At 34.1% G+C, this 15,611-nt stretch overlaps 1 long non-coding RNA gene across 1 annotated transcript in view; it reads left to right on the forward strand.

Moving 5' to 3' along the window:
• Nucleotides 1–15,611, forward strand: part of LOC134758937 (uncharacterized) — a 927,638-nt gene that overhangs the window by 358,589 nt on the left and 553,438 nt on the right. Inside the window, exon 3 of the long non-coding RNA XR_010134715.1 lies at nt 6,617–6,668. This is a non-coding gene — a long non-coding RNA (uncharacterized lncRNA). The remainder of the gene's footprint in view (nt 1–6,616; nt 6,669–15,611) is intronic.

The raw sequence follows: 15,611 nt of genomic DNA on the forward strand, positions 1-15,611 counted from the left end.
ACTGCTAAGAAGATTTTTGCCACGTATTTACAATTTTAACAGAGACATGTCATTTAATATCCATGCCCATGTAGGCTTTTAAATTAATATAGAAAAGCTAACTTGCTATATTATTCCTTTGCTCTCAGGAAGAAATAATCTTAGCTTATTTGGAATATATTTATTTTTCTAAACTAATCGTGTCCTAGTGTTCCAGGATCAAAGGCCGGACTACGCACGTTGGGTAGTTTTCTACCTTCTCCAATGGGTAGGGAAAATTAAATTATTCATCTGGGGTCTCAGTCTTTTAAGAAACCTAGGAAAAAGTAATAAATAAGTTGTTCATAGTATCTACTGAAAAATAAACAACTCAGAAGTCCACATGTGAAATAAACTTAAGTATTAGAATTTGAAGACTTTAAAGTTATCCCAAGGCCACAACTCACTGGTTAGTTAACTAGTAACTAATAGTAGTTACTAGTACTAGTTAGTAATACTAACTAGTAACTACTAATAACTAGTATCATAACTATTAACTACTATTAGTTAATTAGTTAACTACTAACTCATGGAGAACACTTATAGGTTTGCACAGAAGGTAGCCCAACTCATGTGGATCATCTTATAGCTAAAAATTAGAATTTTCTTCCTTTTTTTGGATGACTTTGCTTCACTATAATTTGTAACTAGTTAACAACCTTATACTTGGAAACTAATAGTGCATAGGATGTGTCCAAATATTTTCTTCATGAAGATCGAAAACTTATCTCCATCTCAAGCAATATGACTGATGAACAAAAGTTAATTTTCCAAAGCTGAATAACAGTTTCTCCAAAATAAGTGAGATTGAGTTACTAAAATTACTCATGTCTAGGCATCTCAGGTTTGGATAATATAAGATGACAAAGAATAGTAAATATAGGAAACAAAAAAGCACTATTTCCCATTTAACATATCCGCCAAGGTGCTATTTCTATTCCGAGATGGTTGGTAGTCAAGACAGTGTATGCTCCTTTTACTTATGAGGATGATAATAAATTGTTCAATTTTTAATATAAATTATGCCCAAGTAGTAAAAATGAGCACACTTATAATATGTGTGTTAAGTAAAGTCAGATTTGAAAATAAATATTTCATCTATTGGTATGCAAATAGACAGAGATATAAATATTATAGTACTTGACAAGATAATCTTAGAGTCTATGTCACTTATAACTTCATGTGATTCTACTTTATACTAACATTGGAATGGAGTTCTCTAACAAAGCTTCTTTGTAATCATTTGATATGTAATCAGTTAATTATATATCATTTGATATATGTCATTAAAATTACATCTACATCTTAAAACAGAAGGCTTAACAATAAGATAGTATGTTTCACAGTTCATATCAACATATACATTTTAATATTGTCAAAGAGCAGATATAAAGTAAAGATGTTTCATTGGAAAGCTGGTTAATAATATACATTTAAAATAAAGTCTAAAATTGAAAAGGGGGATAACATCACTAAGAATAAAACAATAGGCTTAACAAGATTGATCATTGCACAATCTTTCTGATAATGTTTTTAATACAAATACTAAAGACATCTGTTTAACAACATCATTTTATGCTAAGTAATCTTGGAATCCTAAGATCATTGTTACACGCCTGTTGATACCCTATCCTCTCCTTATAGCTGTGATCATAGTAGATTTCTTTTTCATTTTTAATCTTTGTTGCTGGTATTTTTAGTTATGTAAGGGCAGTAACCATATCTGTCTTTCTCACTGGTATTTGTCCGCTGTTTGAAAAGTGCTAGGTATTCAAGAAATGTTTGATGAATAAAATTACAAACAAAATTGGTGTATTTATGTCAGTTTGGTCAAACTGCTATTTGTTGAACACCTACTATATGCTAGGAATACAAAGATTACAAAAGCAGGGATCTGCCATGAGGAACAGAGGTACTGATAATACAAGACACATTATTCTAGTATTCTATATCCAGTGGCCCATCAATGATCGGTCAGATGCTATGGAACTAGAGAGTCAGCCAGAATGCAGCCAGCAAGTTCCAACGTTATGAATTTATGTCTAAACCAAATCTGAAATATAGCCAAGGAATTGAGAGTTAGATGAGGATGATAAAAGCATTCCAAGCGAAAGGAATAGAAAAACCAGTTTCAAAAGTATGAGAGAGCATTATTAATGGGAAGAATGTTAAGTAATCAGCTATTTTTTAATTATTAAGCAATAGTTGATACCTAGTTTTGTCATATTTATTTCAAATTGGAGGAGTTGTAATGTTCCACTGTATGATTTTACATTTAACTTAATTTTTACCAAGAAACTGTATCATGATATGAAAAAGAAGTGATAACATTGGTGAATGTTTGGGCTCAAAATAAAGTATTAATAGTAGAATGAAAACAATGGCTCCATGTGCATAAATGGCAGCTCTCAGAAGAGCTCTCAAGAAGATATATATTATATTTACTATAGAAAACACATTTTTTGCTGTATCAAGAGCAGTGTAAGTTATTTTTCTACACAGCTAACATATATCCTTTTAAAAGAATAAGTACTTCATGTACATATTGTTATTGTATAGAATGTTTTCCCCAGTGGATAATGTGTTACTGCATGTATACATATTGTGCACCATACAAATCATTTAGAACATTACAATAAGGTAAATGTTTGATCATTTTCTACTTATAAGTTTTAGAAACAAAGGAGGAATATTTACTAGTCTCTAAAACATGTTTAATATTCTGCTATAGGTATTTTGCAATTCTTAGTTTTTAAATTTGGATCTGCATTTTTGTGCTCTGGGCTCTGAAAATTATGTAGCCAGTCTTCCTTTTTGTTTTACCTTTTTTCATACAGAGAACTATTTTTGTTGTGATTGTTTTGTTTTCTTTTTAGAAATATTCTATTCTACTCACTGTAAAGATATATAGATATCTATAAAGATATAGATATAGATAGATATTTGGGAGGCTATATATCACTATCTATAGTGATATATAGATATCTCTGTATTTGGGAGCACTTTGGGAGGCCGAGGCAGTCGATCATCTGAGGCTAGAAGTTTGAGTCCAAACTGGCCAACATGGCAAACCTCACCTCTACTAAAAATGCAAAAATTAGCTGGGTGTAGTGGCTCACACCTGTAATCCCAGCCACTCGGGAGGCTGAGACAGGAGAATCTCTTGAAGCCAGGAGGCAGAGGTTGCAGTGAGCTGCGATCATGCCATTGCACTCCAGCCTGGGTGACAGAGCCAGAGTCGATCTCAAAAAAAAAAGAAAGAGAGAAAGGAAGAAAAGACAGATATCTATACCGTGAGAAAAAATATAATTTTTTCCTTATCAACTTTATGTTAAAAAAAAAGGACTTTAAATTTCCATGATACTTATTGGGTATCGGTACCTTCTCTGCTATTAAATTTAAAAATCTGTCAATGAAAGAAGGGTGTTTGGGTTTATCATTAATATTTCTTCACCTAGAAATGAAAGGAGATTTTTTTTTCTCATTTTTCAGACCACAGCTTTCTTTTATTTGAAATACCTGCATGTTTTAATCCAAAATATATCTTCAGAGAAATTTTTACATTTAGCAAGAATATCCTAACTTGTTTTAAACTAACTGTCCTGGCATGAACTAGAAGCAGTTAAATAAAGTTTTAAAAAATGTATTTAAATAAACCAGAGGAAAACAAGGACTTCAGGGACTACAAAAGTATCATTATTGGGAAAAGAAAATTGAGTAACCTCAAAATTCTCCACATAATTTTATCTTTTTTACCAACTATTTATTTATTTATTTATTTATTTATTTATTTATTTATTTATTTATTTATTTTTGTGAGATGGAGTCTCATTCTATTGCCAGGCTGGAGTGCAGTGGCATGATCTCGGCTCACTGCAACCTCCACCTCCCGAGTTTAAGCGAGTCTCCTGCCTCAGCCTCTCTAGTAGCTAGGACTGCAGGCACGTACCACCATGCCAAGCTAATTTTTGTATTTTTAGTAGAGACAAGGTTTTACCATGTTTGCCAGGATGGTCTTGATCTCTTGACCTCGTAATACACCCACCTCAGCCTCCCAAAGTGCTGGGATTATAGGTGTGAACCATTGTGCCCAGCCTATTTACCAACTGTTAAAGAGCTCATTTATTGGGTGAGAGGCTCAGAAAGCATAAAACAGATTCCAAAATGACCATAACAATAACCACTTTTTCCAGAATATTGAGTGCTGCTGGAAGACAAACTGATATCCCAGCATGACAAGAATGAAGAACTACAGTAAGAATTCAAGTTATTTGAGTTTCACTTCAAAAGTGATAAACTCTAGGATTATAAAAAATGGCATACCTGATCTGGGATAAGATAATCTTCCCAAACTTCTTCTGCCTATTGGAAAAAAAATTAAACCACTAAGGAGAAAAAAATATTATCTAGGGTCTTTGGTATTATTCATGCATGTGAAATTAAAACAATTATCAGAATTAAGAGGAAATAAGGACCAAATGACAAAAATCAAGAACATAAATAAAACAGCAAATCCACAAGTGATCAAAACACTGGAATTTTCCAAAGGTGATTTAAATGGAACTAACAATTTTAATAAAATAGATAAGAAGTTAATTTCATGTGATAATTTGAATCCACAAAACAGGAAGCAAACGCTTCATAGAAATGAAAAATATAGTGAATGTAAGTTGGTGTTTAAGAGATAACAGAAGACTCCTAAATTTTAAGACTAAGAAATAGAAAATGTCCAGATAGAAATACAGAGAAATTACAGAAATTAAAATCAGAGAAAAGCATGAAAGAGACATAGGAATATGGCATAAAAGTTTAAACTATGTGTCACTATAGTTCCAGAAGGAAATAAAGAGAAAAAGAAAAATTTATGTTTTAATAAATGCAAGCTGAAAAATTTCCAAAACTTATGAAATTAATCAAGCCAAAAATCAATATGAATGCAAAGCAGTGTAAGTCCAAAGAAAAAGTAAAACTATACAAATAATATCAAAATATTGAAGACCAATGTTTTGTTAGGTTTTATTAACTTATTAATGTGTTAATTTATTCCCAATTTTTTATGTGGTGGTTGTTGTTCTAACCCATGGCTATACAGTAGTGTATTTTAAAACCTGAAAAAAAAAGCGTTGCTTAATGGACTAATAAAGGGAGACAGACACATAATATCAAGAAGTAAAGTTAAGATGTTACATGGAGATACATTCTAAGGAATAGAATAATACAACAAAGATAGAAAGTAGCTGGGCCTGGTGACTCATGCCTGTAATCCCAGTACTCTGTGAGGTGGAGGCAGGAGGACTGCTTGAGCCCAGCAGTTGGAGATCAGCTTGGGCAACGTAAGGCGACCCTGTCTCTACAAAAGTTTTCTAAAAATTAGCTAGATGTGGTGGCATGTGCCTATGGCCCCAGCAAATTGGGAAGCTGAGGCGGGAGGATTGCTTGAGTCCAGAAGACTTAAATTTTTCTTTTAAAGTTTTTAAAATTGGACCTGCATTTTTGTGCTCTGGGCCCTGAAAATTGAGGCTGGTGTGAGCACTAATCACATCACTGTACTCTAGCCTGGGTGACAAGAGTAACACTCTATTTCCAAAAAAAAAAAAAAAAAAAGGTAGAAAGTGATAGGAAGATTGATGTTTCATAAGTTTTAGAGAAGACCTGATGAAGAAGCCATGTGAACATCTGGGGAAAATGTTTTTCATGTTAAGAAACAGACTGCAAAGAACATGAGATAGGAGAATGCTTGGTATGTGGTCAAGGAACAGAGAAAAGGTCTAGGTGGCTGGGGCCATATAAGGAGGTGGAAAGAAGGTCAGAATTATAAAAGGGTGCTAATTCATGAAGATCTCATTATATTAAGGATTTGTGGGGTGGGTCGTTTCCTTTATTTAGAATAAGATAGAAAACTATTGGACGGTTCTGAAGTGGGAAGTTACATGATCTGACAATGCTTTGATAAAATCATTCTGGTTATGCTGATGATAGGCTATAAGAAGTCTGGAACAGAAGCTGGAAGATCTTTTTAAAGATAAAGTTTCTACTATCTCCTGACTTTCAGAGTATAATTATGCTGAGGTCAGCTGCCAATTAACAGTCATTACTTGAGATAATCTATCTCAATTTACTGACTTCTTTAAAAATCCGAATAGGTAACATAAAAAGGCAGAAAAGTGTGAGGTTTGGATAGAATATAAAGCAATTAGAATTCATACACTGCTCTTAGGAAAGTAAATGGGTAAAACCTCTTTAGAAAATTGATTACTTGTACCTATCAAAACAGAATATACTTATTCCCTCTGACCTAGCATTCCTTCTTATAAATATGAACAAAACAGAAATGTATGCATGTTTATCAAAAGACATGTACAAAATGTTCATAGCAACATAATTTTAATAGGCGCAAACTGGAAACTATTCAAATGCCCATCAACAGAGAATGCATGAAATACATTTTGGTATATTCATACAATGGGAACAAATGCACTAATGAGTATGAAGTATAACTACAAGTACAAACCTATATGAATCTCACCAAAATGATGTTTTGTTTGTTGGAACTGCCCCTTTTTTATTTTGACCCCTCTCTACTTCTTTTGTACAACAGGATATTCCAGACTTGTGCTTCCCTTGCCCCAGTCTTGGAATCACCCATTTTGGTAAGTAGCCTAGTTTTCTTTTACTTGAGCCTATATTTAGAAACCAACATCAAGAAAATAGTTGTGCTCTTTTTTCCTACAGTGTCATTGACATAGAAAATTATAGGTTCTTACTGTTACTGGTCATGGGCAAACCAATACCTTAGGGCCTTCCCTTTTATTTATGTGCAACTCCATTCTTCAATGATAATAACTTTTAATTTCATCATTAAAACATATGTATTAATTTGCTTAATCCTCAAATATGCAAAATCTCAGAATTATTACACCAAATCCATGTAGAAAAAAACTTAAATAATTAAATTACAGTATTTTTGCATGCCTATTTTAGATAGTCAAGAAGGTAATTTCTTTAGGTTATTTTCTCCTTTATTCCCATTATTGTGGTTTATTAACATCTTTGTGTCAACTGAACTTTTAGTTCTAAAAATACCTCCTTTTGCCTTTAATGCTTGTGGGCTTAAATTGTAGTAGGTCTGATAAAATAAGTGTTAACCCTTCTATTTTGTTTGTATTTGCCTCATATGTCTTTGTCCATCCCTTAATATTTTGCCTTTGTAAGGCACTTTTTTTAGGTTTGCCTCTTGAATACAACATACTCATGTAGTTAAGTCTCCGTTTATGAGCAATGAGCAAATTGAAAATATTTTTCTTTTAATAGGTGAACTAAGGCTGTTCAGGTTTATTGACATGTCTGATATGTTTGGTCTTATTTCTGTCATAACACTTTACAATTACGTGTTTTATGTTATAATTTTATGTTACTTTTTCCATATAATAAGATCAAATTTTCTTTGATGTATTTTGGGAGGACGGAACTTCGTTCTAGTTATTACCTTTAGACTTATGGCCTTTTAATGCCTTTAGTTCCCAGTTGTCATGCTCGTTTTTTACCACCTGGTTTGTCAGTTTTCAGTGCTTTCCTTCATCTCCCATTGTCTACACAACAATCAATGCATGCATTCGAATTTCTTCTTTATATTTTCTTTCTCCTTCCATTAAAAAATTATACTTTATCACAACGTAAGGAACTTGTACATTAGTAGTCCACCCTCATCCTTACTTTTGTTTTAGCGTTAAATTTAAATTGCATACATTAAAATGCTCACTATTAGTTCTCTTGCTGAATTTTCCCCAGGCATCTCTTGTTTAGATGGAGCATGTTCTAGTTTCTCTAAAAGGTCTCATTAGTAGAGCAATCCCTAAATTCATGTGTGCTTGAATTTTTCTATAACCTTTCTATTTAAGGAATGCTTAACTAGATATAAAATACTTGGTTCACACTTTATTTTACTAATTTTTTGAAAGTCCTACTACATTATGGGATTGCTTTGAATGTCTCTTTAAAAAAATTGAACATGAGTCGAATTATTTTTGCCTTGTAAATTATTTGATCATTTTAACTGAAGAGCTTCAGTATTTTTTAATCTCTATCTCCACACTTAATAGCTTTAATATGATACTTATAGGTACTAATCATTCTAATTAATTTTCTCCTGTTTCCCTTTTCAATTTGAAGATTTAGGTCTTTACTCTTTTCAGGAAAATATTTAGGAACAGATCTTAAAATGTTAGTTATATTTCATTATTTTTCCATAATTGGTACCTCTTCTTTTTTTTTTTTTTTTTTTTTTTCCTTTCTCAGTTGCGGTGTGTTTCAAAGACTGCCACTTCACATAGGGAGAACTTTAAATTTCTTCTATGTAAATAATGCAGTTATCTTTCCAGGACACCTTTTTAAAATTTGTCACCATTATAGTTAATGCACTCATAATGACATTAGTTTCAGAATAACTTTAAGGCCTATTGGTAGCTCTTCTCTCTTCCTAGCACTTTTCTTTCCTCTCTTTCTTTCTTTACTTCTACTCTTCTCTTTCTTATGGGGTACCCCTTTTGCTATGAAGACTTGAAATAGGGCAGGAGCAAAAGGCATTGTGCACTAAGATTTGGTGACTTCTCTACTTTTTTCTCACAAACTTTTATTTCAGTTATTTTTAAGTTTGGACATTCTCTACTTTCAACTTAAGCTGAATGCATGGTTTCAGTGAATTTTTTTCTTTTCTTCTTGTTCTATTTTGTTTTAGGTGAAAATACTGAAATATGCAGAACTATTCACAGGTTTCTGCCATTGTCTTATCTACCTGGAAGGTTTCTTAAAAATATGTATGCTGTGATACAAAAGCAAGTCTATGTATGATTTCATCTTGCTTCCTTCATATAGAAATGGAATCACACCATGTATGCTGTTATATCACCCATTTAAAATTTTATGTTTATTTTGAAAGTCTCCCCACAATAGTTTTGACATGTTATTTGCTGTGTATGCAAAGTAACTTATATGCTGCTATAACCTTTCACATCATACAAAATTAGACATAGAGTTATGAAGAAAAAATAAAATTAAGAAGAGCCTACTTAATATCAGTGAAAATAAAAAACCAGAATGCTGACAACAACAATTCCTAAGGAAAACTACAAGTACAGTTAAATACATACTAAATTATCAAATAATGAAGCACTATAATAAATATATCTTTTTACCTAAAATACTATAAAGCTACCTCCATAGATGGGAATGTAAAGAAGAGTTGGAGCTGTTGAGTTGTGGAAAGATTTGAAAAGACCACCCGATAACACCTCCAGAACAAAGCCTGTGGCAAAGGGGAAGAATGTGGGGTGAATTTGCATCATATATGTACAACATTTGTTTGGTTTATTGCTCTCAGCTGATACTGTGCACTGTGTTGAACTACTGGTACTTGGCATAAAATATGAAAATTCTCAGAAAATTCTCATGTAAACCAAAATACATTCTGTGTTATAGTGACATCATTCCTCTATTTACCAGTCATGAATAACATTATTGGAATCTCATAAACAGACTGTATTTAATTATAAAGATATATATCACACACACATGCGTGCATGCATGTGTGCGTGCATGCACACACACACACACACACACACACACCCTTAAACCTAAATAGAATCTCAAAATACTCTCCTGTTTCAGCCATCCTCAACCTTACTTGCGCAAGTACTTGATGCCATAAACTTTTAAGGCTCTCAAGTATATTTTATTGAAATTGGTTGTTTCTTGCGTTTTCTTATTTCTGTTTGTTGTTCTACTAATAATGTGCTTCCCATCTTAAATTTTATGGTTATTATCATCTCTCCCATTTTCTTTGGTTCTTGTGGGTTTATACTTTTTTCTTGAAACCTACTAGTGGCATTTTAATTCATACAAAACCTTGATTTTGATAATATAAACTCCTTAATTATTCACTGCATAATTATTCTTATTATTAGTAAAAGAATCAATCTTCCCTGTAAGGCTACTACTAGATTTTATTTTCCATTCAAACCAATTTAGAACTATAAAAGTAGAACTTTCATTGTAATCTTTTGGTTAACATTGTGAGGCTTAAGTGGAATGGTTTTGGCCTTTACTGTCAGTGTGACTTTTCAACAGATGGCTTGAATTTTCTGAGTTTCAGTTTTTACAAAATATGAATACCAGTGTTGTTGGGTAAATTAAATATGTTTGGAGATATAACTAGACTTCAAATATACCATATTTATAAATGCACTATATAAATGGTATATATGCACTCAATGTCTTAGTAAGAAGCTCTCCTGCTTCTTATCTAACCTTATAGTATGTGCATGCAGGTGACTAGTCAGTTTACTAGGAAATAATACTAATGTGATAAATGGGATGGGTTATACCCTAGAGTGCATCATTCCTAGAAAACATACTCATTTGTGGTTATTGCTGTGCATAGTTTGAGCCTTGGAAGAAAGGGGAGCTATGCCCAAAAATGCTCACCATCTTGCCTAGAGCAAATTACAACTGTCTTAGATGGTGATGAATCCATTCTAATATATAGTAAAAAAAAACTGGGCATAAATAAAGCTATGAATATTACATCACAGCTTTGTGGAGGAATTTTATAAACAAACCTCTGTTTTTCAGGGTAAACTATACAACCTAAAATTATTTCATTAATAATATTAGCCAATCACTAACATAAAATCATATTTAGAAAATTGAGTACAACTCTGAGAGGTAAAGATTTCTTGAGTCAGCTATACTGTTTGTCTCTGCACAGGTTTGTTTTATCTTGAGAATAATACAGAGCTATTGATTTTGTTTGGTGAGAGTCCAAGGTTTTCTCTTATCCTAATGCTTTCAATATGACTTATTAACACAGAAATAGAGATCACAGAGTACTGCCTGATTTAGTTTTTAGAAGAAGATTTCAATGAGATACTGAGTAGTATTAGTTTTTAAAAAAATTATTATTATACTTTAAGTTCTAGGGTACATGTGCACAATGTGCAGGTTTGCTATATATGTATACACGTGCCATGTTGGTGTGCTCCACCCGTTAACTCATCATTTACATTAGGTATATCTCCTAATGCTATCCCTCCCTCCTCCCCCCACCCCATGACAGGCCCTGGTGTGTGATGTTCCCCACTCTGTGTCCAAGTCTTCTCATTGTTCAATTCCCACCTATGAGTGAGAACATGCGGTGTTTGGTTTTCTGTCCTTGCAATAGTTTGCTCAGAATGATGGTTTCCAGCTTCATCCATGTCCCTACAAAGGACATGAACTCATTCTTTTTTATGGCTGCATAGTATTCCATGGTGTATATGTGCCACATTTTCTTAATCCAGTCTATCATTGATGGACATTTGGGTTGGTTCCAAGTCTTTGCTATTGTGAATAGTGCCGCAATAAACATATGTGTGCATGTGTCTTTATAGCAGCATGATTTATAATCCTTTGGGTATATGCCCAGTAATGGGATCGCTGTGTCAAGTGATATTTCTAGTTCTAGATCCTTGAGGAATCGCCACACTGTCTTCCACATTGGTTAAACTAGTTTACAGTCCCACCAACAGTGTAAAAGCATTCCTATTTCTCCACATCCTCTCCAGCACCTGTTGTTTCCTGACTTTTTAATGATCACCATTCTAACTGGTGTGAGATGGTATCTCATTGTGGTTTGATTTCCATTTCTCTGATGGCCAGTGATGATGAACATTTTTTCATGTGTCTGTTGGTTGCATAAATGTCTTCTTTTGAGAAGTGTCTGTTCATATTCTTTGCCCACTATTTGATGGGGTTGTTTGATTTTTTCTTGTAAATTTGTTTAAGTTCTTTGTAGACTCTGGATATTAGCCCTTTGTCAGACAGGAAGATTGTAAAAATTTTCTCCCATTCTATAGGTTGCCTGTTCACTCTGATGGTAGTTTCTTTTGCTATGTAGAAACTCTTTAATTTAATTAGATCCCATTTGTCAATTCTGGCTTTTGTTGCCATTGCTTTTGGTGTTTTAGTCATGAAGTCCTTGCCTGTGCCTATGGCCTGAATGGTATTGCCTAGGTTTTCTTCTAGGGTTTTTATGGTTTTAGGTCTAACATTTAAGTCTTTAATCCATCTTGAATTAATTTTTGTATAAGGTGTAAGGAAGGGATCCAGTTTCAGCTTTCTACATATGTCTAGCCAGTATTCCCAGCACCATTTATTAAATAGGGAATCCTTTCTTTGTTACTTGTTTTTGTCAGGTTTTTCGATGATCAGATGGTTGTAGGTGTATGGTATTATTTCCAAGGGCTCTATTCTGTTCCATTGGTCTATATCTCTGTTTTGGTACCAGTACCATGCTGTTTTGGCTACTGTAGCCTTGTAGTATAGTTTGAAGTCAGGTAGTGTGATATCTCCAGCTTTGTTCTTTTGGCTTAGGATTGTCTTGGCAATGCAGGCTCTTTTTTGGTTCCATATGAACTTTAAAGCAGTTTTCTCCAATTCTGTGAAGAAAGTCATTGGTAGCTTGATGGGGATGGCATTGAATCTATAAATTACCTTGGGCAGTATGGCCATTTTCATGATATTGATTCTTCCTACCCATGAGCATGGAATGTTCTTCCATTTGTTTGTGTCCTCTTTTATTTCGTTGAGCAGTGGTTTGTAGTTCTCCTTGAAGAGGTCTTTCACATCCCTTGTAAGTTGGATTCCTAGGTATTGTATTCTCTTTGAAGCAATTGTGAATGGGAGTTCACTCATGATTTGGCTCTCTGTTTGTCTGTTATTCGTGTATAGGAATGCTTGTGATTTTTGCTCATTGATTTTGTATCCTGAGACTTTGCTGAAGTTGCTTATGAGCTTAAGGAGATTTTGGACTGAGACGATGGGGATTTTTAAATATACATTCATGTCATCTGCAAACAGGGACAATTTGACTTCCTCTTTTCCTAATTGAATACCCTTTATTTCTTTCTCCTGCCTGATTGCCCTAGCCGGAACATCCACCACTATGTTGAATAGTAGTGGTGAGAGAGGGCATCCTGTCTTGTGCCAGTTTTCAAAGGGAATGCTTTCAGTTTTTGCCCATTCAGTATGATATTGGCTATGGGTTTGTCATAAATAGTTCTTATTATTTTGAGATGTGTCCCATCAATATCTAGTTTATTGAGAGTTTTTATCATGAAGGGCTGTTGAATTTTGTCAAAGGCCTTTTCTGCATCTATTGAGATAATCATGTGGTTTTTGTCTTTTGTTCTGTTTATGTGATGGATTACATATATTGATTTGCATATGTTGAACCAGCCTTGCATCCCAGGGATGATGCCAACTTGATCATGGTGGATAAACTTCTTAATGTGCTGCTGGATTCAGTTTGCCAGTATTTTATTGAGGATTTTGCATCAATGTTCATCATGGATATTGGTCTAAAATTCTCTTTTTTTTGTTGTGTCTCTGCCAGGCTTTGGTATCAGGGTGATTTTGGCCTCATAAAATGAATTAGGGATGGAGGATTCCCTGTTTTTCTATTGATTGGAATACATTCTTAAGAAATGGTACCAGCTCCTTTTTGTACCTCTGGTAGAATTTGGCTGTGAATCCATCTGATTCTGGACTTTTTTTGGTTGGTAGGCTATTAATAATTGCCTGAATTTCAGAACCTGTTATTGGTCTATTCAGGGATTCAAGTTCTTCCTGGTTTAGTCTTGGGAGGGTGTATGTGTCCAGACATTTATCCATTTCTTCTAGATTTTCTAGTTTATTTCCGTAGAGGTGCTTATATTATTCTCTGATGGTAGTTTGTATTTCTATGGGATAGGTGTTGATATCCCCTTTATCATTTTTATTGCATCTATTTGATTCTTCTCTCTTTTCTTCTTTATTAGTTTTGCTAGCAGTCTATCAATTTTGTTGATCTTTTAAAAAACCCAGCTCCTGGATTCATTGATTTTTTGAAGGGTGTTTTGTGTCTCTATCTCCTTCAGTTCTGCTCTAATCTTAGTTATTTCTTGCCTTCTGCTAGCTTTTGAATGTGTTTGCTCTTGCTTCTCTAGTTCTTTTAATTGTGATGTTACGGTGTCAATTTTAGATCTTTCCTGCTTTCTCTTGTGGACATTTAGTACTATAAGTTTCCCTCTACACACTGCTTTAAATGTGTCCCAGAGATTGTGGTATGTTGTGTCTTTTTTCTCATTGGTTTCAAAGAACATCTCTATTTCTGCCTTCATTTCGTTCTTAACCTGGTTGTCATTCAGGAGCAGGTTGTACAGTTTCCATGTAGTTGAGTGGTTTTGAGTGAGCTTCTTAATCCTGAGTTCTAGTTTGATTGCACTGTGGTCTGAGAGACAGTTTGTTAAAATTTCTGTTCTTTTACATTTGCTCAGGAGTGCTTTACTTCCTACTATGTGGTCAATTCTGTAATAAGTGTGATGTGGTGCTGAGAAGAATGTATATTCTGTTGATTTGAGGTGGAGAGTTCTGTAGATGTCTATTAGGTCTGCTGGGTGCAGAGCTGAGTTCACTTCCTGGATATCCTTGTTAACTTTCTGTCTCATTGATCTGTCTAATGTTGACAGTGGAAAGTCTCCCATTATTATTGTATGGGAGTCTAAGTCTCTTTGTATATCTCTAAGAACTTGCTTTATGAATCTGGGTGCTCCTGTATTGGGGGCATATATATATATATATTTAGGATAGTTAGCTGTTCTTGTTGAATTGATCCCTTTACCATTATGTAATGTCCTTCTTTGTCTCTTTTGATCGTTGCTGGTTTAAAGTCTGATTTATCAGAGACTAGGATTGCAACCCCTGGGTTTTTTTGTTTTGTTTTGTTTTGTTTTCCATTTGCTTGGTAGATCTTCCTCCATCCCTTTTTGTTGAGCCTATGTGTGTCTCTACACCGGAGATGGGTCTCCTGAATACAGCACACTGATGAGTCATGACTCTTTATCCAATTTGCCAGTCTGTGTCTTTTAATTGGAACATTTAGCCCATTTACACTTAAGGTTAATATCGTTATGTGTGAATTTGATTCTGTCATTATGATGTTAGCTGGTTATTTTGCTCATTAGTTGATGCAGTTTCTTCCTGGCATTGATGGTCTTTACAATTTGGCAAGTTTTTGCAGTGGCTGGTACCAGTTGTTCCTTTCCATGTTTAGTGCTTCTTTCAGGAGCTCTTGTGAGGCAGGCCTGGTGTTGACAAAATCTCTCAGCATTTTTTTAAAGGATTTTATTTCTCCTTCACTTACAAAGCTTAGATTGGCTGGATATGAAATTCTGGGTTGAAAATTCTTTTCTTTAACAATGTTGAATTTTGGCCCCCACTCTCTTCTTGCTTGTAGAGGTTCTGCCGAGAGATCTGCTGTTAGTCTGATGGGGTTCCCTTTGTGGGTAACCCGACCTTTCTCTCTGGCTACCCTTAACATTTTTTCCTTCATTTCAACTTTGGTGAATCTGACAATTATGTGTCTTGGAGTTGCTCTTCTTGAGGAGTATCCTTGTGGTGTTCTCTGTGTTTCCTGAATTTGAATGTTGGCCTGCTTTGCTGGGTTGGGGAAGTTCTCCTGGGTAATATCCTGTAGAGTGTTTTCCAACTTGGTTCCATTCTCCCCATCACGTTGATGTACA

This window comes from Gorilla gorilla, chromosome 6 (assembly GCF_029281585.2).
Source record: "Gorilla gorilla gorilla isolate KB3781 chromosome 6, NHGRI_mGorGor1-v2.1_pri, whole genome shotgun sequence".
Lineage (NCBI taxonomy): Eukaryota > Metazoa > Chordata > Mammalia > Primates > Hominidae > Gorilla > Gorilla gorilla.